The sequence below is a fragment of the Lethenteron reissneri genome, unplaced genomic scaffold, assembly GCF_015708825.2.
Source record: "Lethenteron reissneri isolate LAM-NWPU_2019-01 unplaced genomic scaffold, ASM1570882v1 scaffold_1630, whole genome shotgun sequence".
Taxonomy (NCBI): domain Eukaryota; kingdom Metazoa; phylum Chordata; class Hyperoartia; order Petromyzontiformes; family Petromyzontidae; genus Lethenteron; species Lethenteron reissneri.
This window is the reverse complement of record NW_026891367.1, coordinates 944,433-968,277: the sequence shown is the minus strand read 5'-3', so window position 1 is coordinate 968,277 and position 23,845 is coordinate 944,433. Positions and strand designations below refer to the sequence as shown.

The 23,845-nt window shown below is 50.0% G+C and overlaps 1 pseudogene; it reads left to right on the top strand.

The window, feature by feature from the left end:
- The first annotated feature begins 1,184 nt into the window (after window positions 1-1,184).
- The window catches only part of LOC133362839 (zinc finger E-box-binding homeobox 2-like), a 34,206-nt pseudogene continuing 11,545 nt past the window's right edge, over window positions 1,185-23,845 (top strand).

Below are 23,845 nucleotides of genomic sequence, written 5' to 3'. Positions count from 1 at the left end.
CGTTTAGAATCAACATCCGTTCAGAGTATTTGGCTGCTATAAACGTACACAAAAGCTGTGGATAATCCCTCGAGATGGAACATCTCATTTGCAAGGTTGTCCAGGGTGTCAGTCGCCACATATATAGCGTACATTAATTGACACGTATACCGTACAAACGTTGAAAATCTGTGCTCAGTACTTGCACGGATGACCACTCGGGGTTTGCCAGGTATTGTGGGCTGAAGGTGGCCAGAAGATACGTTTGGCATTAACGTAGATAATGAAACCACCGTCGGGTAACTTTTGCGCATTTCTGTATCGCGACTGTGTTTGAGGTGAGTGTGGGGAACCGCATTTCCGGCATCGTAACGGATCCAGGCGCTTTCTTTATCACGGCAGAGAAATAAAAAACGCTCGTAGCTCAGGAAACGCATCGCTCACCTACCTGGCTCAAAAAAAGATTTGAAAATTATCAGGGTGTTGAAAGTTGTATTTTTTGTAACGTTAATTGGTGGAGTGGTCTCTGTGATCACATGAGCCATTGTGGCTCTGTTCATCTCTGTATACAGGAGGTCGTGGGCTCAATATATTTGGAGTTTGCAAGTTCTGCCCCGTGGTTGCGTGGATTTTTTTCCAGGTCCTCGGGTTTTTCCCTCCACATTTAGAATCAACGTCACGCGTTTGGAGTATTTGTCTGCTGTACATTTCCACATGATTAAGCCACTTCATTGAGTTGTCATTTATGGCCAGGTCGCTTCTGACAAAGAGCTGTTTATAGCTCAGTGGGACCTAGCTGGTAAAATAAAAGTATTTTTTTATCATTTAGTTCAGTGGCGCAAGCAAGTCTATCCATCGGGCGACAATTGTTGACTTCCCAAAAACGTGGGTTGAGCGTGGAAATCCTGCGGTCCGTGACAGTGACACGTGGGGAGCGAATGCAGTCAAGGATACGTTCTTTTTTCAATCGAACCGTCTCACTGGTTACGCTGTGAATTGTTTTTACATTCAATCCGCACAAGCGGTGTTCATTTTTAGTGATATTTTTCCGCAACGGTGAAAAATATGCGTACGCTCGGAAAATAAAGCGAACTTTTTCGGGATAAGAAAACCCCCCCAAACAAAACGTGTAAGACGTGGCAACGCCGTGCGTTGCTGTAACCGTGAATGGTCAGCCATTACGGCATGGAATTAGTCTTTGCCGCATGCAGGAACACTTCCTCATAGGCACACAGATCCCCCGCAACCACAGGACGCAACCGGGTACCCGATACCCGTACCCTACCCGATACCCGGCTACCCGTACCCAGCCGGGTACGGGTAGCCGTTTGCGACCCTGGTGCGGCCGGGTACGGGTAGGCCGTGAGTCACTGGTGATTAACTGTTTGTCACTCATTTCGGGTAGGGTACGGGTACGGGTAGGGAACGGGTACCCGTACCCGGCTGGGTACGGGTACCCATTTGCGAACCTGGTGCGGCCGGGTACGGGTAAGGAATCAAAACCCGTTTGTGACCTCTGCCCGCAACGTAAAAGTTTATTCACAGACCTAAGCCATTAGTGGGAGGGCGGGAGAAAAACAAAACTGGCCTTGGCAAAGCACGTGGCGTCAGTCTCGCCAGGTCATCCTCGCTGCCGATGTGATGATGTTCTAGAATTGAAGCTTTCGTGACTGCAAGGATTCATACTCTTAGGTTTTTTCGGTAAAGTCACGTAGGTGAAAAATAATTATGTTCGTGTCGGATGTGCTAGACCACACGCTGGGAATGGGAGGGGGGCGGGAGGGGGGAGAATATATTAATAATAATAAAGCATCTTCTTGGTTCTTTCGGTAAAGTCACGTAGAAGGGAAGTAATAAAATAATAAAAATAAAACATAATAAAATAATATAATAATCTAATATTATTATTACTTCCCTTCTACGCGACTTTACCGAAAGAACCAAGAAGATGAATCCCTGCAGTCACGAAAGCAGCTTTAAATCGAAATAACAAAGTAATGGATCTTTAGAAGCGAGCGTGAAGCAATGTCCACCACAGTTGCCCTCCTGGTTGTTTCCTTTGAGTGACACCCTCGAAGGTAAAACCGTCGGCAAAACGCGCTGACGCGCCGCTCTGCTCGGTCGCAGTGGCGAGCTACGCGAGCGCGGCGATGCGAGACCGCGACCCGGACGACGACGAGGAGGAGAGGCTGCAGATCATCGAGGAGGTGGACGCAGAGGAGGAGAAAGACGAGGTGGAGGCGGCGGCGGCGGCGGAGGATGACGAGACGAATTTCGAGGGGACCGGCGGAAATCGCGACGTCAATCCCGGCGTGGACAAGACTGCCGAGCCGCTGGGCAGTGCGTAGGACGGGACGTTGGCGGAGTGCGATGTGCCGGGCAGTGGGGCCACTCGCCGTGGTGGTGGTGGCGGTGGTGGTGGTGACGGTGGCGGTGGTGGTGGTGACGGTGGTGACGGTGGTGGCGGTGGTGGTGGCGGTGGTGGCGGTGGCGGTGGTGGTGGTGACGGTGGTGGCGGTGGTGGTGGCGGAGGTGGCGGTGGCGGTGGTGGCGGCGGTGGTGGTGATGGTGGTGGCGGTGGCGGTAAGAGCGCACGTGCTCACACTTCACAGCGTAGTTGTTAGCGTTGTGTTTAAAATGAAAGGGAAAAAAACACCTTCTTGGTTCTTTCGGTAAAGTCACGTAGAAGGGAAGTAATAAAATAATAAAAATGAAACATAATAAAATTATTCTCACGACGTTTCGGCCACAACGCAAGCAGCCGTCCTCAGGTGAAGAACAGGTCTGTCGGAAAGACAGTAGGAAAGACAGACCTGTTCATTCAGACGCTGTCTTTCCGACAGACCTGTTCTTCACCTGAGGACGGCTGCTTGCGTTGTGGCCGAAACGTCGTGAGAATTGTATTTTATTATGTTTTATTTTTATCATTTTATTATTTCCCTTCTACGTGACTTTACCGAAATAACCAAGAAGATGAATCCCTGCAGTCACGAAAACTTTAAATCAAAATTAAAAATGTAGTTTATATTTCGATTTAAAGCTTTCGTGACCACAGGGACACCATCTTCTTGGTTCTTTCGGTAAAGTCACGTAGAAGGGAAATAATAAAATAATAAAACTTAAACATAATAAAATACAATTCTCACGACGTTTCGGCCACAACGCAAGCAGCCGTCCTCAGGTGAAGAACAGCGTCTGAATGTTTCATTCATGTTTCATTCAGACGCTGTCTCCCCGACAGACCTGTTCTTCACCTGAGGACGGCTGCTTGCGTTGTGGCCGAAACGTCGTGAGAATTATTTTATTTTATTATGTTTAATAATTATTATTTTATTATTTCCCTTCTACGTGACTTTACCGAATGAACCAAGAAGATGAATCCCTGCAGTCACGAAAGCTTTAAATCGAAAAAAACACGTTTGTAGCAGCATTTGTCGACTTAACAACAAGAACTAAATCCACAGAGTTTATGTTCTGCTCCAGGGAGCATTGAGGCAGCTGTGATCGTCTCACTGGGTACCGATTCACTACACTATACACTACACTATACACTACACACTACACTGTACACTACACTACACACTACACTATACACTACACTATACACTACACTATACACTACACTATACACTACTACACTACACTATACACTACACTATACACTACTACACTACACTATACACTACACTATACACTACACTATACACTACACACTACACTGTACACTACACTACACACTACACTATACACTACACTATACACTACACTATACACTACACTATACACTACACTATACACTACTACACTACACTACTACACTACACTATACACTACACTATACACTACACTATACACTACACTATACACTGCACTGTACACTACACTATACACTACACTATACACTACACTATACACTACACTACTATACACTACACTATACACTACACTATACACTACACTACTATACACTACACTATACACTACACTATACACTACACTACTATACACTACACTATACACTACACTATACACTACACTACTATACACTACACTATACACTACACTATACACTACACTACTATACACTACACTATACACTACACTATACACTACACTACTATACACTACACTATACACTACACTATACACTACACTACTATACACTACACTATACACTACACTATACACTACTACACTACACTATACACTACACTATACACTACACTACTACACTACACTATACACTACACTATACACTACACTATACACTATACACTACACTACTACTACACTACACTATACACTACACTATACACTACACTAACTACTACACTACACTATACACTACACTATACACTACCTACTATACACTACACTATACACTACACTATACACTACACTACTATACACTACACTATACACTACACTATACACTACACTACTATACACTACACTATACACTACACTATACACTACACTACTATACACTACACTATACACTACACTATACACTACACTACTATACACTACACTATACACTACACTATACACTACACTACTATACACTACACTATACACTACACTATACACTACACACTACACTACACTACACTATACACTACACTACTATACACTACACTATACACTACACTATACACTACACTACTATACACTACACTATACACTACACTACTACACTACACTACTATACACTACACTATACACTACACTATACACTACTACACTACACTATACACTACACATACACTACACTACGATACACTACACTATACACTACACTATACACTACACTACTATACACTACACTATACACTACACTATACACTACACTACTAACACTACACATACACTACACGATACACTACACTACTATAAACACTTACACTAACTATACACTACACTACTATACACTACACTATACACTACCACTCGGACCTACACTAGACACTACACTATACACTACACATACACTACACTATACACTGCACTATACACTACACTACTATACACTACACTATACACTAACACTCATACACTACTACACTAACACTATACACTACACTATACACTACACTATACACTACACTATACACTGCACTGTACACTACACTATACACTACACTATACATACACTACACTATACACTACACTACTACAACTACACTATACACACACTTACCTACACTACTATACACTACACTATACACTACACTATACACTGTACACTACACTACACACTACACTATACACTACACTATACACTACACTATACACTACACTATACACTACTACACTACACTATACACTACACTATACACTACACTATACACTACACTATACACTGCACTGTACACTACACTATACACTACACTATACACTACACTATACACTACACTACTATACACTACACTATACACTACACTATACACTACTACACTACACTATACACTACACTATACACTACACTATACACTACACTATACACTGCACTGTACACTACACTATACACTACACTATACACTACACTATACACTACACTACTATACACTACACTATACACTACACTATACACTACACTATACACTGCACTGTACACTACACTATACACTACACTATACACTACACTATACACTACACTATACACTACACTATACACTACACTATACACTACACTATACACTACACTATACACTACTATACACTACACTATACACTACACTATACACTACACTATACACTACTACACTACACTATACACTACACTATACACTACACTATACACTACACTATACACTACACTATACACTGCACTATACACTACACTATACACTACACTATACACTACACACTACACTGTACACTACACTACACACTACACTATACACTACACTATACACTACACTATACACTACACTATACACTACACTATACACTGCACTGTACACTACACTATACACTACACTATACACTACACTATACACTACACTACTATACACTACACTATACACTACACTATACACTACACTATACACTACACTATACACTACACTACTATACACTACACTATACACTACACTATACACTACACTATACACTACACTATACACTGCACTGTACATTACACTATACACTACACTATACACTACACTATACACTACACTACTATACACTACACTATACACTGCACTATACACTGACACTACTATACACTACACTATACACTACACTACTATACACTACACTATACACTACACTACTACACTACACTATACACTACTATACACTACACTATACACTACACTATACACTACACTACTATACACTACACTATACACTACACTATACACTACACTATACACTACACTACTATACACTACACTATACACTACACTATACACTACACTACTATACACTACACTATACACTACACTACTATACACTACACTATACACTACACTACTATACACTACACTATACACTACTATACACTACACTATACACTACACTATACACTACACTATACACTACACTATACACTACACTATACACTACACTATACACTACACTATACACTACACTATACACTACACCACTATTCACTACACTATACACTACACTATACACTACACTATACACTACACTATACACTACTACACTACACTATACACTACACTATACACTACACTATACACTACACTATACACTACACTACTATACACTACACTATACACTGCACTATACACTACACTATACACTACACTATACACTACACTATACACTACACTGTACACTACACTATACACTACACTATACACTACACTATACACTACACCACTATACACTACACTATACACTACACTATACACTACACTACTATACACTACACTATACACTACACTATACACTACACTATACACTACACTACTATACACTACACTATACACTACACTATACACTACACTATACACTACACCACTATACACTACACTATACACTACACTATACACTACACTACTATACACTACACTATACACTACACTATACACTACACTATACACTACACTACTATACACTACACTATACACCGATTCATTGCCACTGGTGGGAATTTCACATTCCCATGGCGGGAGAGACCAAAGCGTGACGGGCTGAATCGACTTCCCATCCCCAAATGACGATTTGAATTCGCAGCCTCCCGATTGCGAGCCACTTTGTCTACCCCTGGGCCACGTGGCCACACGCCATTCTGGATCGCGGCTAACTTCACCAAGCGATCGTTACGTTCGGCGCTTCGGGGTGGGCCAACCAGAGCCGGGCGTGCCACGCTTGCGGCAGCGGCGTCGCAAGACGCCCGGCAATGCCGTATTTGCCAACGCAGGCGGTGGCATCTCCGTTAAGCGACGCATTCGCAGAGTGAGAAGCGGAATGAGAGGGAGGCGTGCAACTTAGATTGAGGCCGTCAGTCTAACTCCGTACTACAACAAACAAAACATGGCCAAACCAAAAAACACTTTTCGAAAATCACCAAAACAAAGCCATAAAATCTTCTTGGTTCTTTCGGTAAAGTCGTCACGTAGAAGGGAAGTAATAAAATAAAAAAAATAAAACACAATAAAATTATTCTCACGACGTTTCGGCCACAACGCAAGCAGCCGTCCTCAGGTGAAGAACAGGTCTGTCGAGGCGACAGCGTCTAAAAGAAAACACCACCACGCTTGGCCATAAAAGCAATGAAACAGCGATCGTAGCAACCGTGACCGAATGTTCACGACAGACGACGTGAACAACACGGACCACCAAACTCGACAGCGGTCCGTCACATCGGTGGGATTGCGTCGTCTCTTCATGCACCACCAGCGGCCCCCTCGCCCCGTGCCTCCCCACTAGGCCCGAGGACTCACGGCTCGTTTGCCGCGCCGTTGCCGCCGCCGCCGCTGCTGCCGCTGGCGTGCCCTCACTGCGGCCGCGGCTACAAGCGTCGGGGCTCGCTGTGGAAGCACGTTCGCCGCCGGCACGAGGGGGCCCTCGCGGATCTCCACAAATCACCGCGACCTCCCCGGGCGGGCGAGGTGACTGACTAACCCCCGTTTGCCGGCATCGTCGCACGTCTGAATGTGTCCGTCTGAATGTGTCCGTCTGAATGCGTCCGTCTGAATGTGTCCGTCTGAATGTGTCTGTCTGAATGTGTCTGTCTGAATGTGTCTGAATGTGTCTGTCTGAATGCGTCTGTCTGAATGCGTCTGTCTGAATGCGTCTGTCTGAATGTGTCTGTCTGAATGTGTCCGTCTGAATGCGTCCGTCTGAATGCGTCCGTCTGAATGCGTCCGTCTGAATGTGTCCGTCTGAATGTGTCTGTCTGAATGTGTCTGTCTGAATGTGTCTGAATGTGTCTGTCTGAATGCGTCTGTCTGAATGCGTCTGTCTGAATGTGTCTGTCTGAATGTGTCTGTCTGAATGCATCTGTCTGAATGCGTCTGTCTGAATGTGTCTGTCTGAATGTGTCCGTCTGAATGTGTCCGTCTGAATGTGTCCGTCTGAATGCGTCCGTCTGAATGCGTCCGTCTGAATGTGTCCGTCTGTGTGCGTCTGAATGTGTCCGTCTGTGTCCGTCTGAATGCGTCCGTCTGAATGCATCCGTCTGAATGCGCCTGTCTGAATGTGTCTGTCTGAATGCGTCCGTCTGAATGCGTCCGTCTGAATGCGTCCGTCTGAATGCGTCCGTCTGAATGCGTCTGTCTGAATGTGTCTGTCTGAATGCGTCCGTCTGAATGTGTCCGTCTGAATGCGTCCGTCTGAATGCGTCTGTCTGAATGCGTCTGTCTGAATGCGTCCGTCTGAATGTGTCCGTCTGAATGCGTCCGTCTGAATGCGTCCGTCTGAATGCGTCCGTCTGAATGCGTCTGTCTGAATGCGTCCGTCTGAATGTGTCCGTCTGAATGCGTCCGTCTGAATGCGTCCGTCTGAATGCGTCCGTCTGAATGCGTCTGTCTGAATGTGTCTGTCTGAATGCGTCCGTCTGAATGTGTCCGTCTGAATGCGTCCGTCTGAATGCGTCTGTCTGAATGCGTCTGTCTGAATGCGTCTGTCTGAATGTGTCTGTCTGAATGTGTCCGTCTGAATGCGTCCGTCTGAATGCGTCTGTCTGAATGCGTCTGTCTGAATGTGTCTGTCTGAATGCGTCCATCTGAATGCGTCCGTCTGAATGCGTCTGTCTGAATGTGTATGTCTGAATGTGTGCGTCTGAATGTGTCCGTCTGAATGCGTCTGTCTGAATGTGTCTGTCTGAATGCGTCCATCTGAATGCGTCCGTCTGAATGCGTCTGTCTGAATGCGTCTGTCTGAATGTGTCTGTCTGAATGTGTCTGTCTGAATGCATCTGTCTGAATGCGTCTGTCTGAATGTGTCTGTCTGAATGTGTCCGTCTGAATGTGTCCGTCTGAATGTGTCCGTCTGAATGCGTCCGTCTGAATGCGTCCGTCTGAATGTGTCCGTCTGTGTGCGTCTGAATGTGTCCGTCTGTGTCCGTCTGAATGCGTCCGTCTGAATGCATCCGTCTGAATGCGTCTGTCTGAATGTGTCTGTCTGAATGCGTCCGTCTGAATGCGTCCGTCTGAATGCGTCCGTCTGAATGCGTCCGTCTGAATGCGTCTGTCTGAATGTGTCTGTCTGAATGCGTCCGTCTGAATGTGTCCGTCTGAATGCGTCCGTCTGAATGCGTCTGTCTGAATGCGTCTGTCTGAATGCGTCCGTCTGAATGTGTCCGTCTGAATGTGTCCGTCTGAATGCGTCCGTCTGAATGCGTCTGTCTGAATGCGTCCGTCTGAATGTGTCCGTCTGAATGCGTCCGTCTGAATGCGTCCGTCTGAATGCGTCCGTCTGAATGCGTCTGTCTGAATGTGTCTGTCTGAATGCGTCCGTCTGAATGTGTCCGTCTGAATGCGTCCGTCTGAATGCGTCTGTCTGAATGCGTCTGTCTGAATGCGTCTGTCTGAATGTGTCTGTCTGAATGTGTCCGTCTGAATGCGTCCGTCTGAATGCGTCTGTCTGAATGCGTCTGTCTGAATGTGTCTGTCTGAATGCGTCCATCTGAATGCGTCCGTCTGAATGCGTCTGTCTGAATGTGTATGTCTGAATGTGTGCGTCTGAATGTGTCCGTCTGAATGCGTCTGTCTGAATGTGTCTGTCTGAATGTGTCCGTCTGAATGTGTCCGTCTGAATGTGTCCGTCTGAATGCGTCCGTCTGAATGCGTCTGTCTGAATGTGTCTGTCTGAATGCGTCTGTCTGAATGCGTCTGTCTGAATGTGTCCGTCTGAATGCGTCCGTCTGAATGCGTCTGTCTGAATGCGTCTGTCTGAATGTGTCTGTCTGAATGCGTCCATCTGAATGCGTCCGTCTGAATGCGTCTGTCTGAATGTGTATGTCTGAATGTGTGCGTCTGAATGCGTCCGTCTGAATGTGTCTGTCTGAATGCGTCTGTCTGAATGTGTCCGTCTGAATGTGTCTGTCTGAATGCGTCTGTCTGAATGCGTCCGTCTGAATGCGTCCGTCTGAATGCGTCTGTCTGAATGCGTCTGTCTGAATGTGTATGTCTGAATGTGTATGTCTGAATGCGTCTGTCTGAATGCGTCTGTCTGAATGCGTCTGTCTGAATGTGTCTGTCTGAATGCGTCTGTCTGAATGCGTCCGTCTGAATGTGTCTGTCTGAATGCGTCCGTCTGAATGCATCCGTCTGAATGCGTCTGTCTGAATGTGTCTGTCTGAATGCGTCCGTCTGAATGCGTCTGTCTGAATGCGTCTGTCTGAATGTGTCCGTCTGAATGTGTCTGTCTGAATGCGTCTGTCTGAATGTGTCCGTCTGAATGTGTCCGTCTGAATGCGTCTGTCTGAATGCGTCTGTCTGAATGTGTCTGTCTGAATGTGTCCGTCTGAATGCGTCCGTCTGAATGCGTCTGTCTGAATGCGTCTGTCTGAATGTGTCTGTCTGAATGCGTCCATCTGAATGCGTCCGTCTGAATGCGTCTGTCTGAATGTGTATGTCTGAATGTGTGCGTCTGAATGCGTCCGTCTGAATGTGTCTGTCTGAATGTGTCTGTCTGAATGTGTCCGTCTGAATGTGTCCGTCTGAATGTGTCCGTCTGAATGCGTCCGTCTGAATGCGTCTGTCTGAATGCGTCTGTCTGAATGCGTCTGTCTGAATGTGTCTGTCTGAATGTGTCCGTCTGAATGCGTCCGTCTGAATGCGTCTGTCTGAATGCGTCTGTCTGAATGTGTCTGTCTGAATGCGTCCATCTGAATGCGTCCGTCTGAATGCGTCTGTCTGAATGTGTATGTCTGAATGTGTGCGTCTGAATGCGTCCGTCTGAATGTGTCTGTCTGAATGCGTCTGTCTGAATGTGTCCGTCTGAATGTGTCTGTCTGAATGCGTCTGTCTGAATGCGTCCGTCTGAATGCGTCTGTCTGAATGTGTCTGTCTGAATGCGTCTGTCTGAATGTGTATGTCTGAATGTGTATGTCTGAATGCGTCTGTCTGAATGCGTCTGTCTGAATGCGTCTGTCTGAATGTGTCTGTCTGAATGCGTCTGTCTGAATGCGTCCGTCTGAATGTGTCTGTCTGAATGCGTCCGTCTGAATGCATCCGTCTGAATGCGTCTGTCTGAATGTGTCTGTCTGAATGCGTCCGTCTGAATGCGTCTGTCTGAATGCGTCTGTCTGAATGCGTCTGTCTGAATGCGTCTGTCAGAATGCGTCTGTCTGAATGTGTCTGTCTGAATGTGTCCGTCTGAATGTGTCTGTCTGAATGCGTCTGTCTGAATGCGTCTGTCTGAATGCGTCCGTCTGAATGCGTCTGTCTGAATGTGTGCGTCTGAATGCGTCTGTCTGAATGTGTCCGTCTGAATGCGTCCGTCTGAATGTGTCCGTCTGTGTGCGTCTGAATGTGTCCGTCTGTGTCCGTCTGAATGCGTCCGTCTGAATGCGTCTGTCTGAATGTGTCCATCTGAATGTGTCTGTCTGAATGTGTGCGGGGGAAAGGAGTTTGAACCGCGACGCGTCGTCGCGACGCATCATTGAGCTGCTTGCGGAGTCGCTCTTACTCGTCCCTACGCAACGCCTGTGCTGAAGAGCTTCATAGCTCATCCGATTCGTGATTTTCACTTCGCACCTCTGTTCCATCTTTGCGCAGAAGGGTCAGCGTCCCGCTGCCGCGAGCCACAAGTGCGCAGAGTGTGGGAGAGACTTCAAGAGCAAACACCACCTCAAGGAACACTTCCGCATCCACAGCGGTGAGTGTGGAACACATTGCGACGTTTGGCAGAACGCACCCACCGACGTGATTTCCTTCATATTCTTAGGTTTCTTCGGTAAAGTCACTGTATAGGTAAAACATCAAAATTAATGAAAATAAAATAAAAATCACGACTTGATGCAGCTAATCCGGCTGTGACGGTCCCACCTGATGACGGAGACTTGTGTTGCCTCCGAAACGTCGTGATTTTTATTTTATTTTCATTAATTTTGATGTTTTACTTACGTGACTTTACAGAAAAAACCTAAGAATATGAATCCTTGCAGTCACGAAAGCTTCAAATCTGTGATTTCCTTCCTGCGCGTGTGTCTACAGCGCAGGCCGCATTCGCCGCGTCACGCGGCACTTTGGATGATGCGTTTATAATGTTTTGGTTCGACGCGGCGACTTTCGCGACCGATATCGTCCACAATTCTGGCTGCCCACCTGATGACGCTGGTTGTAGTTACTGGCGAAACGTCGCCGCACTTGAATTGCTAACATCGTGGGTTTACTCTCCAGCACGCCGGCGTGCTGAGCTCGTGTAACGAATCGGCACGTTGTGTTTCGCGTCGCAAACTTTACGAACCGGACGTGTCGGTTTTTTGACGACGCGTCGTTCACACTGACGCGATGTAACCCGGAAACCTCCGCCGTCGCTGTGTTTGTTTGTAATTTCCAGGGGAGAAGCCGTACGGGTGCCCAATTTGCAAGAAGCGCTTCTCCCACTCGGGCTCGTACAGCTCGCACAAGAGAGCCAACAAGTGCGTGGGCTCCGTCGCGGCGGACGGCGCGGCGCGGGAGGCGACATCTCCAGTTGCCGCTGACGCCGGCAAGATGGAAGGGGCCGTCGCCACGTCTCCCAAATCCACCCAGAGCTCAGGTCACGACTACAACGAGGACTTCCTGCGGATCAGCGGACCGGAGGCCACGGGTCGTCCCGCCGTCAAGATCGAGACCGAAGAGCCGGATCTGCACGAGCGTTCTTCCCACGTGGAAGGGGCGGCTCGCCACGCGTGCCGCTATCGCCACGAACCGTTTCCGAGCGCGGTACCTCTGCGCCAACACGAGCGCTACCTCTGCAAGGTGAACGACGAGATCGACGCGTCGCCTCAACCGTCAGCGCCGCAACCTCCGTCTCCGGCTCAACGAAAGAAGTCGAAGTCGTCGGCCGGAAAGGGGTTGAAAGGGAGCGGCGCTACGGGACTCGGAGACCAGTCGGCTCCCCTGAAGTCGTACCGCCTTGCCGGAAGTGTCGAGGCGAGTCCCGAGGAGTCGATGAAGATGTCGTTGGCCATGAACCTCCCCAGAGACGTTTTCTCCAAGTGGCTGGAGGAGAAATTCAACGCGGCGGGCAGAGCGCCGGAGCACCGTGCGTCCGGCTCTCCCTCCCGCGAGCTCGGCCCGTCACCGGCACCGGCTGGGCACGCCGGCCACGGCACGGAGAGAAGTCCGGCTCGGCACCCGCCGGGCTCGCCGATGGGCGCCCGGTCCGACTCGGCGGCAGGTCACGCGGAGAGCGGGCAGCCCGGCGGCGTGGCGGACGGTCCTCGCCGCGGTCGAGACCAGGCCCGGCCGCTCGACTTGTCGCTGCCGAAGTTGAGCACGGCGAGGCTCGGAGAGACGGGCTTTGTCGAGTTCCACGATTCGAGCGGCGTTGAGCGCCAAGAGGAGCCGTTGGACTTGACTTGCGCGAAGAGATCGCACGGCGAGCTGGACTCGAGTGCTTCTCGCGTGACCGACGGCTCGTCGAACGACAACGGCGTTGACCGTTTACACGAGAACAAGCCGACAATGAACACGGTCACTTCCAGCTACGGCAACGGTCCCGTGCTCGCGGCCTTTCCGCTGCCCGGTTTGATTGCGGCCCTCCACATGGGTGACCCCGGCCTGAGGCCCTACACGGGCCTGGACCAAGCAGCCTTGCTGTCCCACGTGTCACCGTACAGAGGCCTTGTGGACGCGGCTGCTCTTGCCGACTTCCACGACAAGATGCGCCACTTTGCACAGGTAAGAGCAACTGCTTGGAGTATCTCTGTGATATCTGTCTGCTTATATGTCTGTCTATGTTTCTGGTTCTGTGTTTTTATCTCTCTCTCAAATTTAGCATTCTCAGGAAGAACGTAATCAACCAGGTAGGGTGTTGACTGTTATGTTATCCGACTCTCTGTTGTAGTAGTGTGTAGTAGTGTATAGTGTAGTGTGTAGTGTAGTGTAGTAGTGTATAGTGTAGTGTAGTAGTGTATAGTGTATAGTGTAGTGTAGTAGTGTATAGTGTAGTGTATAGTGTAGTGTAGTAGTGTATAGTGTAGTGTAGTAGTGTATAGTGTAGTGTGTAGTGTAGTGTAGTAGTGTATAGTGTAGTGTAGTAGTGTATAGTGTAGTGTATAGTGTAGTGTAGTAGTGTATAGTGTAGTGTATAGTGTAGTGTAGTAGTGTATAGTGTAGTGTATAGTGTAGTGTAGTAGTGTATAGTATAGTGTATAGTGTAGCGTAGTAGTGTATAGGTAGGGTGTCGACTGTTATGTTATCTGACTCTCTCTGTTGTATTACATTACATGTCTAAGTATACTAGATTTGTGTTTCTATTTAATTTATACCTGATGACGATTGCTTGTGTTGCAATCGAAACGTCGTACGCTAGTATTTAATTTAAATTATTATTTTATCTTTATACGTGACTTTACCGAAAGAACCAAAGAATAAACTGCTTGGAGGTTGCGCTGTTGGACCAACACGGAAGCACACGCGCACCGGTGGTGCCGCCTTGTGTTTACAATTCACGTGTTGAACCTTGTTCATTGTGCGGAGAGATAGATGTATGAATGTTTTGTTGCTGAAATCCTTCGTGTTACGTGATGTTGCGTCGAACTAGGATCCACGTATTAAAGAGAGGGTCCCTGCAGATAAAATCTTGATGCAAGCGAGTCTGCCTCGGCTGATGAGACACTGTATGTCAAATATCAATCCCAGAATCTGCTTGTTCTGAATCAACGCTGCTGACATTGTGCACATCCATAAGGATGTAGCTGAGTGAGTGTAGCTGGGTGAGTGAGTAGCTGAGTGGGTGGGGAGCTGAGTGAGTGAGTAGCTGAGTGAGTGATTAGCTGAGTGAGTAGCTGAGTGAGTGGATAGCTGAGTGGGTGGATAGCTGAGTGGGTAGTTGAGTAGGTGGGTAGCTGGGTGAGTGGCTGAGTGGGTGGCTAAGTGTGTAGCTGAAAGGTTGGCTGAGTGGGTAGCCGAGTGGTTGGATGAGCAGGTGGGTAGCTGAGCGGATGGGCGCTGAGTGGCTCGCTGAGCGGGTGGTTGAGTGGGTGGATAGCTGAGTGGGTGGATAGCTGAGTGGGTAGTTGAGTAGGTGGGTAGCTGAGTGAGTGAGTAGCTGAGTGGGTGGCTAAGTGTGTAGCTGAAAGGTTGAAATTGTGCACATCCATAAGGATGTAGCTGAATGAGTGTAGCTGGGTGAGTGAGTAGCTGAGTGAGTGGGTAGCTGAGTGAGTGAGTAGCTGAGTGGGTAGATAGCTGAGTGAGTGAGTAGCTGAGTGAGTGAGTAGCTGAGTGGGTGAGTAGCTGAGTGAGTGAGTAGCTGAGTGAGTGTAGCTGAGTGAGTGGGTAGCTGGGTGAGTGAGTAGCTGAGTGGGTGGATAGCTGAGTGGGTGGATAGCTGAGTGGGTAGTTGAGTAGGTGGGTAGCTGAGTAAGTGAGTAGCTGAGTGGGTGGCTAAGTGTGAAGCTGAAAGGTTGGCTGAGTGGATAGCTGAGTAGTTGGATGAGTGGGTGGGTAGCTGAGCGGGTGGGTAGCTGAGTGGGTGGCCGAGTGGGTTGCTGAGTGGGTGGATGGGTGGGTGGATAGCTGAGTGGGTGGATAGTTGAGTGGGTAGTTGAGTAGGTGGGTAGCTGAGTGAGTAGCTGAGTGAGTAGCTGAGTGAGTGAGTAGCTGAGTGGGTGAGTAGCTGAGTGAGTGAGTAGCTGAGTGGGTGAGTAGCTGAGTGGGTGAGTAGCTGAGTGAGCGAGTAGCTGAGTGAGTAGCTGAGTGAGTGGATAGCTGGGTTAGTGAGTAGCTGGGTGAGTGAGTAGCTGAGTGAGTGGATAGCTGGGTTAGTGAGTAGCTGGGTGAGTGAGTAGCTGGGTGAGTGAGTAGCTGGGTGAGTGAGTAGCTGGGTGAGTGAGTAGCTGGGTGAGTGAGTAGCTGGGTGAGTGAGTAGCTGGGTGAGTGAGTAGCTGGGTGAGTGAGTAGCTGGGTGAGTGAGTAGCTGAGTGGGTGAGTAGCTGGGTTAGTGAGTAGCTGAGTGAGTGGATAGCTGAGTGGGTGGGTAGCTGAGTGGGTAGCTGAGTGGGTGGTTGAGTGGGTGGCCGAGCGGATGGGTAGCTGAGTGGATGGGTAGCTGAGTGGATGGCTGAGTGGATGGCCGAGTGGGTAGCTGAGAGGCAAATACGCAAAGGAGACGAAATTCCGTCGGTTAACCTCGGCGTCTCACCGGCCCATCGCGCTCCACAGGGAGAGTCTCCTGAGCGGGGAGAGGGAGTCCCCGTGGACTCGGTCGCGGCGACAGACTCGGGAGCTCCCGCGCGCAAGCGGCAGAGGAGGGCGGAGTGCGTGCCCGGAGGCTCGTTCGCCCGCGACCTGTCCGACGAAACCTTCCAGGAGAGCGGCCCGTTGTTGCCGCTGCGGCACAAGTACGAGCGCGCAGGTACGCGGCGTCGCGTCCCCGCGCGCTTGCGCTCACGGGCGGCGGGTTTCGTCCGTCGTGCGCCGCTCTCGCGCGTCTTCTCCGGAGGCGGAGGCAGGCGATGAATTGTAATAATCGGATGGCGCGCGACCGTCGGCACTTGTTATCCTCGCTGAATTTTTTGAACGAAATGGAAGAATGAACGGCGTGACGGACACGCCGTGTAATGAACCGGCGTTCGGCCACTAACACGATTGTGTGCGCGGTTGGGCGTGCGTGCGTGTGTGTGTGTGTGCGTGTGTGCGTGCGTGTGTGCGTGTGTGTGTGCGTGTGTGCGTGTGTGTGTGCGAGCGTGTGTGCGTGCGTGTGTGCGTGTGTGTGCGTGCGTGTGTGCGTGTGTGTACGTGTGTGTATGTGTGTGCGTGTGTGCATGCGTGCGTGTGTGTGTGTGTGCGTGCGTGCGTGCGTGCGTGTGTGTGTGCGTGTGTGGGTGTGCGTGCGTGTGTGTGCGTGTGTGTGTGTGCGCGGTTGGGCGTGCGTGTGTGCGTGCGTGTGTGCGTGTGTGCGTGCGTGTGTGCGAGTGCGTGTGTGTGTGTGTGCGTGTGTGTGCGTGCGTGTGTGTGTGTGTGCGTGTGTGTGTGTGTGCGTGTGTGTGTGTGTGTGCGTGTGTGTGCGTGCGTGTGTGTGTGCGTGTGTGTGTGTGTGCGTGCGTGTGTGTGTGCGTGTGTGCGTGTGTGTGTGTGTGCGTGTGTGTGTGTGTGTGCGTGTGTGTGCGTGCGTGTGTGTGTGCGTGTGTGTGTGTGTGCGTGTGTGTGTGTGTGCGTGTGTGCGTGCGTCCGCGTGGGTATTTGTGGTTTCTGGGTGTCGCTGCCTCGTCATGTCAACGCGCTGCTCACCCACCAAAGCCGGAGTGCAATGAGCAGCACAGCTGGTGTTGATTTGTAAAACCGATTTCATGTTGAGGCTTATCATGTCGGCGGTGAAGAGTATCCCCAGTGGGCACCGCTGTGTTTACCGCCCTGGTTTCATACCGTCAGCCACGTGCAGTGAATCTCGCAGCCTCCCCAGCCTCGCTGATGTTTTATTTTACTAAAAAACCCGACTAACTCTTATTTTTACCAGGTAAGGCCCATTGTGCTATGCAGCTCTTTTTCAGACGCGACCTTGCGATCACGAATTGTAGCCCAATTAAGTGGCTTTTCGCGTGAAAATTCACAGCAGCCAAATAATCTAAATGCATGTTTATAAATGTGTGGGGGGGGGGGGGGTGAAAAAAACCCAACACACCTGGAGGAAAACCCACGCCACCATGGGGAGAGAGAACACGCAAACTGCAAATATACTTCTAGATTTGAAGCTTTCGTGACTGCAAGGATTCATACTCTTAGTTTTTTTGGTACAGTCACGTAGGTAAAAAATAAAATTAAAATTTATAAAAATAAAATTATAAAAATCACGACGTTTCGGAGGCTGTATACAACAAATCCGGCTGTGACGGTCCCCACCTGATGACGGAGACTTGTGTTGCCTCCGAAACGTCGTGATTTTTATTATTTTATTTTTATGAATTTTTATTTCATTTTTTACCTACGTGACTTTACCGAAAAAACTAAGAGTATGCAAATATACAGCGGGCTATCAGCGCCCGGTTCGAACCCACGAGCGCCTGCATGCCGTGCGAGGGCGATAACCCCGGCCCGTCGTTCCCTGTCCGTCGCAGGCAGGCGTCCCCACCGCTGCGAGGTGTGCAGCAAGGCGTTCAGGCACAAGCAGCACCTGATCGAGCACTCGCGGCTGCACTCGGGCGAGAAGCCGTACCGCTGCGGGCGCTGCGGCCGGCGCTTCTCGCACTCGGGCGGCTACTCGCAGCACGTGCACCGCCGCTACTTGTGCTGCGGCGACCCCGGGCAGCCGGGCGCGCCGGGAGCGGATTTGGGGGCGCCGGGAGCGACGGAAGAGCTCGACGAGGGGGATGACGGATGCGGGGCGGAGTGGGGGATGCGCGGGGGGGTAGGTGGGTGAGTGGGTGGGGGGTGAGTGAGAGGTGGTGAGTGAGTGATGAGTGGGTGGGTGAGTGAGTGGGTGGGTGATTGGGTGAGGTGGTGAGTGGGGGATGAGTGGTGAGGTTGGTGAGTGGGTGGATGAGTGGGTGGGTGGGTGAGTGAGGGGTTGGTGAGTGAGTGAATGAGTGGGTGGGTGAGTGAGTGGGTGGGTGATTGGGTGAGGTTGGTGAGTGGGTGGATGAGTGGTGAGGTTGGTGAGTGGGTGGATGAGTGGGTGGGTGAGTGGTGGGGGGTGAGTGAGGGTTGGTGAGTGAGTGCCTGAGTGGGTGGGTGAGTGAGTGGGTGGGTGATTGGGTGAGGTTGGTGAAGTGGTGGATGAGTGGTGAGGTTGGTGAGTGGGTGGATGAGTGGGTGGGTGAGTGGGTGGGTGGGGTGAGTGAGAGGGTTTGTGAGTGAGTGAATGAGTGGGTGGGTGAGTGAGTGGGTGGGTGATTGGGTGAGGTTGGTGAGTGGGTGGATGAGTGGTGAGGTTGGTGAGTGGGTGGATGAGTGGGTGGGTGAGTGGGTGGGTGGTGAGTGAGAGGGTTGGTTGAGTGAGTGAATGAGTGGGTGAGTGAGTGAAGTGGGTGGGTGATTGGTGAGGGTGGTGAGTGGGTTGGATGAGTGGTGAGGTTGGTGAGTGGGTGGAATGAGTGGGTGGGTGAGTGGGTGGGGGGTGAGTGAGAGGGTTTGGTGAGTGAGTGAATGAGTGGGTGGGTGAGTGAGTGGGTGGTTGGGATTGGGTGAGGTTGGTGAGTGGGTGGAGTGAGTGGTGGGTTGGTGAGTGGTGGATGAGTGGGTGGGTGAGTGGGTGGGTGGGTGAGTGAGAGGGTTGGTGAGTGAGTGAATGAGTGGGGTGGGTGAGTGAGTGGGTGGGTGATTGGGTGAGGTTGGTGAGTGGGTGGATGAGTGGTGAGGTTGGTGAGTGGGTGGATGAGTGGGTGGGTGAGTGGGTGGGTGGGTGAGTGAGAGGGTTGGTGATGAGTGAATGAGTGGGTGGGTGAGTGAGTGGGTGGGTGATGGGTGAGGTTGGTGAGTGGGTGGATGAGTGGTGAGGTTGGTGAGTGGTGGATGAGTGGGTGGGTGAGTGGGTGGGTGGGTGAGTGAGAGGGTGGTGAGTGAGTGAATGAGTGGGTGGGTGAGTGAGTGGGTGGGTGATTGGGTGAGGTTGGTGAGTGGGTGGATGAGTGGTGAGGTTGGGTGAGTGGGTGGATGAGTGGGTGGGTGAGTGGGTGGGTGGGTGAGTGAGAGGGTTGGTGAGTGAGGTGAATGAGTGGGTGGGTGAGTGAGTGGGTGGGTGATTGGGTGGAGGTTGGTGAGTGGGTGGATGAGTGGGTGAGGTTGGTGAGTGGGTGGATGAGTGGTGGGGTGAGTGGGGGGTGGGTAGTGAGAGGGTTGGTGAGTGAGTAGAATGAGTGGGTGAGTGAGTGAGTGGGTGGGTGATTGGGTGAGGTTGGTGAGTGGGTGGATGAGTGGTGAGGTTGGTGAGGGGTGGATGAGTGGGTGGGTGAGTGGGTGGGTGGGTGAGTGAGAGGGTTGGTGAGTGAGTGAATGAGTGGGTGGGTGAGTGAGTGGGTGGGTGATTGGGTGAGGGTGGTGAGTGGGTGGATGAGTGGTGAGGTTGGTGAGTGGGTGGGTGGTGAGGTGGGTGGGTGAGTGGGTGGGTGGGTGAGTGAGAGGGTTGGTGAGTGATAGTGAATGAGTGGGTGGGTGAGTGAGTGGGTAGGTGATTGGGTGAGGTTGGTGAGTGGGTGGATGAGTGGTGAGGTTGGTGAGCTGGGTGGGGGATGAGTGGGTGGGTGAGTGGGTGGTGGTGTGGTGAGGGGTTGGTGAGTGGTGGATGAGTGGGTGGGTGAGGGGTGGGTGGGTGATTGGGGTGAGGTTGGGTGAGTGGGTGGATGAGTGGTGAGGTTGGTGAGTGGGTGGATGAGTGGGTGGGTGAGTGGGGGGTGTGGGTGAGTGAGAGGGTGGTGAGGATGTGAATGAGTGGTGGTGTGAGTGAGTGGGTGGGTGAGTGGGTGAGGTTGGTGAGTGGGTGGGAGGAGTGGTGAGGTGGTGAGTGGGTCGATGAGTGGGTGGTGAGTGAGTGGTTGGGGGAGTGAGAGGGTTGGTGAGTGAGTGAATGAGGGGGTGGGTGGTGAGTGGGGGATGAGTGTGAGGTTGGTGAGTGGGTGGGTGAGTGGTGAGGTTGGTGAGTGGGGTGGGTGAGTGAGAGGGTTGGTGAGTGAGTGAATGAGTGGGTGGGTGAGTGAGTGGGTGGGTGATTGGGTGAGGTTGGTGAGTGGGTGGATGAGTGGTGAGGTGGTTGAGTGGGTGGGTGAGTGGGTGGGTGGGTGAGTGAGAGGGTTGGTGAGTGAGTGAATGGTGGGTGGGTGGAGTGAGTGGGTGGGTGATTGGGTGAGGTTGGTGAGTGGGTGGATGAGTGGTGAGGTTTGGTGAGTGGGTGGGTGGGTGAGGTGGAGGGTTGGTGAGTGAGTGAATGAGGTGGGGTGGGCTGAGTGAGTGGGTGGGTGATGGGTGAGTGGGGAGTGGGTGATGAGTGGTGAGGTTGGTGATGTGGGTGGATGAGTGGGTGGTGTGAGGTTGGGTGGGTGGGTTGAGTGAGAGGGTTGGTCGAGTGAGTGCACTGAGTGGGTGGGTGTGACGTGAGTGGTGGGTGACTTGGGTGAGGTTGTGAGGTGGTGTGATGATTGGTGAGAGTTGGGACTCGCACTCCTTGGGTGGGATGAGTGGTGTGGGTGAGTGGGTGGGTGGGCGTGAGAGTGAGAGGTTGGTAGGAGTGAGTGATATGAGTGGGTGGGGTGAGTGGAGTGGGTGGGTGATTGGTGTAGGTTTGGTGAGTGGTGTTGGATGAGTGGTGAGGTTGGTGAGTGGGTGGATGAGTGGGTGGGTGAGTGGGTGGGTGGGTGAGTGAGAGGGTTGGTGAGTGAGTGAATGAGTGGGTGGGTGAGTGAGTGGGTGGGTGATTGGGTGAGGTTGGTGAGTGGGTGGATGAGTGGTGAGGTTGGTGAGTGAGTTAATGAGTGGGGGGTGAGTGAGTGGGGGGTGATTGGGTGAGGTTGGTGAGTGGGTGGATGAGTGGTGAGGTTGGTGAGTGGGTGGGTGAGTGGTGAGGTTGGTGAGTGGGTGGGTGGGTGAGTGAGAGGGTTGGTGAGTGAGTGAATGAGTGGGTGGGTGAGTGAGTGGGTGGGTGATTGGGTGAGGTTGGTGAGTGGGTGGATGAGGGAGGTTGGAGGTGGGTGGATGAGTGGGTGGGTGGGTGAGTGAGAGGGTTGGTGAGGTGACGTGAATGAGTGGGGGGTGAGTGAGTTAGTGAGTGATTGGTGAGGTTGGTGAGTGGGTGGATGAGTGGTGAGGTTGGAGAGTGGGAGGATGCGCGGGGGGGGGGGGCCGTGGGAAACAAAGATAGAGTTCCCGCCGTTGAGTTGAGCCGTGCCGACGGAGACGATCCTGCGATGGGTGAAGGCCAAGAAAACAAAATGGCGGCACGACGGGGCGAAGTGACGGCGATACTTTGTTCTTGGGTTCTTTCGGTAAAGTCGCGTCTAAAGATAAAATAATACATTAAATAATAGCATACTACGACGTTTCGATTGCAACACAAGCAATCGTCGTCAGGTATAAATGAAATAGCGACAAAAAATCTAACCAGAAAACTATAGACAGACATATGAGCAGACAGATATCACCAAGATACACAGAGAGAGAGTAACACAGGCACAGAGAGGGGTGATCGTCTCTGTGGGGTGGCCTCATATAGACAGAGGGGGCGGAGGCAGACAGAGGGAGGGGTTAGAGACAAAATGTACATGTCAATGAGTACGAAGAAGACGCGTAGTAATGTACGCAAGCTTGAACATTAGGAGAGAGGGAGAAAGAACACACTAAATTAATTTGTCTGTCTATAGTTTTCTGGTTAGATTTTTTGTTGCTATTTCATTTATACCTGACGATGATTGCTTGTGTTGCAAACGAAACGTCGTATGCTATTAATTAATTTATTATTTTATCTTCAGACGTGACTTTACCGAAAGAACCAAAGAATCATTCCTGCAGTCACGAAAGCTCCAAAATTAACGATGCTTTGACTCGTGATAACTCGCCGGTCGCTCTGAGAACAAATGTGTCGCAAGCAGACCACTGCCGTGCCTGAAATGTGTTTTGTGAATGCAGGATGTTTTTTGAGCAAAGGTATTTCTAGACTAACTGAAGTGCTGTTGGAATAAAGTGGGTACTAGGGGCGAGGTGTTTTTTCGTATTAAAATGATTGCAAAGAGGTGGAAAACGGAGTTAGGAATGGGCATGTTAAATGTGGATAGATAATGCTATGATTAGGAACATCTGTAGGTGGAAGATACAAGAACGATCTGGAAAAAAAGTCTTTTATGTGCACACTTTAAGTTTTCTACCAGTGCCGTCTTTTACAAAAGCAGCGTTACTCAATGTTTAAAATGTTAAAGCTTTGCTTTCGCTAGTCTTGAAAAGATAAAAGTATTCTGCTAAACTTTCACGCAGTGTTATTTGACATAGCACGCAGCTTGTGTAGTTTACACTGTTTGTGCAATTCCTCCTCGGTTGTTGTCATCTCTCTGAAGCTGCGGTGTTTGTTTGTTTGTTTACACGTTGTCATCTTTGTAGTTTATTCATTCCGTTTTACATGCAAGTAGAATGACGTTGTTGTTGTTCTTCTTGGTTCTTTCGGTAAAGTCACGTAGAAGGGAAATAATAAAATAATAAAAATAAAACATAATAACATAATTCTCACGACGTTTCGGCCACAACGCAAGCAGCCGTCCTCAGGTGAAGACCAGGTCTGTCGGAAAGACAGCGTCTGAATGAACAGGTCTGTC